The sequence below is a fragment of the Narcine bancroftii genome, chromosome 5, assembly GCF_036971445.1.
Source record: "Narcine bancroftii isolate sNarBan1 chromosome 5, sNarBan1.hap1, whole genome shotgun sequence".
Classification (NCBI taxonomy): Eukaryota; Metazoa; Chordata; class Chondrichthyes; order Torpediniformes; family Narcinidae; genus Narcine; species Narcine bancroftii.
The window spans coordinates 187,668,221-187,672,975 of record NC_091473.1 but is presented as its reverse complement, the minus strand read 5'-3'; the positions used below and the strand labels follow the sequence as shown (position 1 = coordinate 187,672,975).

At 56.7% G+C, this 4,755-nt stretch overlaps 1 long non-coding RNA gene and 1 pseudogene across 1 annotated transcript; one reads left to right on the top strand and one right to left on the bottom strand.

The window, feature by feature from the left end:
* Positions 1–2,259: 2,259 nt before the first annotated feature.
* LOC138764386 (uncharacterized) lies at positions 2,260–4,515 on the top strand. Its single transcript, XR_011358135.1, has 2 exons — positions 2,260–2,367; positions 4,372–4,515. It is a non-coding gene; the product is annotated as an uncharacterized lncRNA (long non-coding RNA).
* Positions 4,516–4,571: 56 nt separating this feature from the next.
* LOC138765403 (semaphorin-6D-like) overlaps positions 4,572–4,755 on the bottom strand; it is a 25,781-nt pseudogene continuing 25,597 nt past the window's right edge.

The window sequence follows — 4,755 nt, the reverse complement described above, 5'->3', positions numbered from 1 at the left end:
TTTGCTGTTCTGTTTTCATGTGTTTGAGCTCAGAAGGTCAGATTTATGGAGCTTAACTTGTACCCTCTCCTGTGACGTGTCAGTGTGGAGGGAGCTTCATTCTGTGTCCGACCCCGGGAGTGCGTGACGGGACGGTGTGGAGGGAGCTTCACTCTGTGCATGACCCTGGGAGTGTGTGATGGGACGGTGTGGGTTGTGGACACCGTGTTGTTGACAGCTCAGCTACTAAGTCCATCCCATTGTCCCAGTGATAATTCCCGAAGTTTTGCATGAAAGAGAGCTGCCAGAGAACTGCTGACCCAACCACCTCAGGCTTATCGTCAGCTGGAGGCTGTTCTGGGGACTTCTGCAATATGCTCTCTCTCTCTCTCCCCCCCACCCAATGGAAATGTAAGGTGGGCGGGACTAGGAGGAGGTGATTGACAGACCCTAACCGATGGCAGTAGTCTCACTCTTGCCATGGCTTTTGGACTACTTGGCAAAAGTTTCCTGGGGCACATGGCCACGTCGGGCCTCCTGCAGACCCTCTGGCATTGCCTGTACGTTTTGCTGTGCTGCTGGTGCATCAAGGAGATAGTCGACTGATCCCCCACTTCCCCGCGAGCGGCGACACTGGGCGGGATGCAGAGGAGGTGAGTCTGATTCCCACCATCGGTCGGGGCAATGGAATCAGGCCACTCAGCCCCTCGATGGTATCCCACCATTCGAATGGCGGCTAGCCCACGGTCCCGCTCTCCCCGGAACCTTGGGCGCCCCTTGCGAACCGAGAACCTCCGCTCTCCCATCTCCCCAATGGTTTGGCCGACCTGTTCCACCGATTTCCCTGTCCCGTTCCTTCGACGCCACAGGTCTGCCTCTGGACTCGTGCGCTGCCAGAGTGAGACCAGCCGCAGACTGGAGGAGCCTGGCACCCTCCAACCGCCCGGCATTAATATTAACGTCTCCATTCTCTGTTAGAATCCCCCCCCCCCCATCTTCATCCTTTCTTCTCACTTCCACTTCCCCCTCTCACTCCCTCCCCTCTCTCCCTCCCATTTCCCCCTCTCACTTCCACTCCTTCCTTCCCTCTTTCCCCTATCTATCTGTTTCTTCCCCTTCCCCCTCCCTCCCTCTCTCCTCCTCTCTCTTTCCTTCTGTCTCCTTTCAGAACCGAGTCATTTCTCACCTGGAAAAGTGACATCTTTAGTCGGACCCGACTCCTTGGGCCGCTCTTCAGCCTTTATTTACACCTCGAGGGAGGGCTCAGGCCCGAGACGTGGGTCGTGTACCTCCCCGCACCGTGGAGACTGCGAGAACGGCCGGGTTCCCCCAGCGTTTACTGTGTGGTTTTACAAGATTTCCCCCACCCCCCACCGGCTCAAGGAATCCCACCCCCACCCCCTTACCTTCTGAACACCGGAGAGGAGAGGCCAGAGAGCCCCTTTCATTGCCGGGACTGGTGGACACAGTCCGGCCCGTGATGGGTCGGTGACAACATTCAGGGACAAACCCTTTTCCCTGCGCTGTGGAAACCGCATTTTCATGGTCCACTTCTGATCCCTTCTGCGTTTCATGGTTTCAATAACTGTCCGGCTGCAGCGTCACAATTTCCCGGCTGCTCTCCCTTATCGCTGACCCGATGGGACAAGGACTCCAGGAGTGCTGAAGGTGGCGCAGCGGGTAGTTCCACTGCTCCACGGTCTCGGGCCGGTTCCCACTGCCAGCGCTGTGGGTCCGCTTGTGCGTTCGTGTTTGGGGGTGTGAATGGATCTGCGTGAGTGTCCATCTGCTTGCGTCTGGGAATGTGAGTGCATGCGTATGTGTTACAGGTATCTGCGTGTGTGTCTGTGTGGAGAGGGGTGTGCCTCTCTGGGGGGTGCGCGTCTGTAGGGGTTGTGTTTCTGTCTGTCTGTCTGTCTGTGGGGGGGGGGGGTGGTCTGTGTGGAGCTTTAACGCTCTCCAACATCCTCACCACATGCCCTCTTCACTCTGTTACCATCGGAGAAAAGGTCCAGGAGCCTGAAGACGAGCCCAAGGACGCCATCAGATTGTGGAGTAATCACTGAACCCCAGACACGGCCTCACGTTGACCTTTTCTTGCCCCGTTTGTATTTGTTCTGGAAGGTGGTTTTATGTAGAAATGTTTACCCTATGAAGCTGCTGTAAAACAACGACTTCTCTGACGTGTTCACGACAATGTGGGGTTTGTCTGGCTGGGGGGGGGGGGTGGTACGCGTCCTTCCAGGGAGGGGCCTGTGATGATACTGGGGTTCGGGTCAAGGGGGAAGCCCAAAGTCTATGGGTTAAATGACCTGGGGCTGTCTGACCGCGGGGCCGTGCTGACACCCAGTGACCGCTATTGATACTGCAAGAACAGCGATAGGAAAGGTTAGTTCAAGCAAGGATTTTTTTTACAGTCATTGAGTGTTCGTGGATTCGCCTCTACAGCCGCACGGAGTCCTGGTCGATCCATCGGCCGCCCGGGCTCCGGGTCCGAACCTTGCCCTCAGCGCCCTCTCGAAACCCGGTTCCCACGAACTGGTCCCCCGCAGCTTGGAGTTCGCTTCACTGAGCACTCCGTCTCCGTCCGCTGCAACAGCGTGGATCTCCCAGAGGCCACTCGTTCCAATTTCACCACCCCCCCCCCTCCCCCCCCCCCAAAGAAGACAGGGGCCAAGTGAACAACCCTCTGGAGTTCATTCTTCTTCTGGGAGTTGGCGTCTCCTGTTCGGGCTCAGTGTAGAGGGTGGAAAAGAAATCACATGCTCAATTGTGCTGCAGTGGGAAATCTGCGCTGAGGGAGGGGACGGCGAGGAGAGAGGGGGCGGAGAGAGAGGGTGGAGAATGAGGGAGGGGCTGAGGTAGAAGACGTGAGCAGGCGGAGAGTGAGGGAGGAGGGGACGGTGAGGAGGGAGGAGAGTGAGGGAGGTGGGGACGGTAAGGAGGGGAGGGGGCGGAGTGAGGGAGGAGGGGATGCTGAGGAGGGAGGGGGTGGAGGTAGAAGATGGTGAGGGAGGAGGGGGACAATAGGGGAGCAGACGGTGAGGAGGGAGGTGGTGGTGAGGGAAGATGGAGAGTGAGGGGAAGGGGTCGGTGAGGAGGGAGGGGTCGGTGAGGAGGGAGGGGTCAGTGGGGGTGCGTGGTGACGAGGGAGGGAGCGCGGTAAGGTGGGAGGAGGGGGCAGGGGGAAGTCCTATGCCCTTATTCATCCTCAACCCACCATCAGTAACAACATCACATATGATGGGCGGTCTGAATAAGGCCATTCAGTCCCTTGAACATGCTGGCCCACTCATCGATCTTATTTTTCTGCTCTCCACCCACATCCTACCATGATCGAGACCCTGTATCCAGTTGAGGAGAGCTCCAAAAGGAATCCACATCCCCACCCCATTAGGCTGAAGAAATTTCTCCCATCTCTGGCCTAAACCAGGACTGAACCCTACCCCCCTTTCGCTCACTGTCTGAGGTGGGGTTCAAGTGGGTGGCCCCTCCTTTCCACACTGCCAGGGTGCAGTTAGGGATGGCTACAAATGCCAATCTTACTTGTGACCCCCTTCGAGACAGAATTCTACAGGACCGCCATTGGGAGCGTCCAGTCCGGCTGCATCCCTGATCGGGGACGGTAGCTGTATCAGACTGGAAGTCGACATAGAGGGTCATGACACCGGCCGAGAGGATCCCTGGGGTCTCCCTTCCCTCTACTCACCACATTCACCGGGATGTTGCTTAGGGCGGCACAGTTAGAGTAGCAGTCAGCGCAACGCTTTTATAGAGCGCCAGCAATCGGGATCGGTGTTCGAATCCCGTGCTGTCTGTAAGGAGTTTTGACGTCATCTCCGTGTCTGAGTGGGTTTTCCCCGAGGGCTCCGGTTTCCTCCCACCCTTCAAAACGGTCCGGGGTCCAGGTAAATTGGGCGGCACGGACTCGTATTACAGCGCTTGTATGTCTAAAATAAAAGTAAGTTCAGAGAATTATCAAGGACCCTTTCCATCCAGCGCACAGGGTTTCTGTCCCACTACCATCAGGAAGCGGGTACAGGAACATCAAAATCAGAATAGCCCGGGCTGAGGAACAGCTTCTCCCTGCAGGCTGTGAGATTGCTGAACGGTGTCTCGTAACCGAGTAAATCATCCCAAAATCATTTTAATTTATATCCTTATGTATATATGTGACTATTGTGTGTGTGTAGGTGGGTGTGTCTCTGTATGTGTGGGTGAGTGTGTGTGAGTGGGTGGGTCTGTGTGAGTGGGTGTTTCTGTGTGAGTGGATGGGTCTGTGTGTGAGTGGGTTGGTGTGTGTGAGTGGGCCCCGTGGAGATGTACAGCCCGGTGATAATGAATGAACCCCTCGGCAAGATTTCAGTCTAATTCTCCCCTGTTTGTTTGCAGGTGCCTCCTCCTGTGGGAAGGGGTTTCCCGGGGAGCTGGCTCTCGCCATGGAGGGACTGACCGTCGGCCTGAATCCCGGGGAGGGAGAGTCAGAATCTGTGGGACAACATTGCTGGTGTCCAGGAAATAAACTGCCCTCGCTTCCAGGGTCTCTGCTGGCATTTTGGTGGAGAAGGGGCTTCGTCCTTTCGGACAGGATGTCATACAGAGGCGCAGGCACTGAGGCAGGACAGCGGGCGAGGGGAGTAATTTGAGCAGCTGGGCCCTTTGGCGTTGATCACCCCCGGTTGTCTTGGGGTTGGGACCCTGGGAGCTAGGTGGAAGACACTCAGAGGCCAGAAGTTTGAACAGATATGAGACTGCAGGTAGAGGTGCTGAGATCTA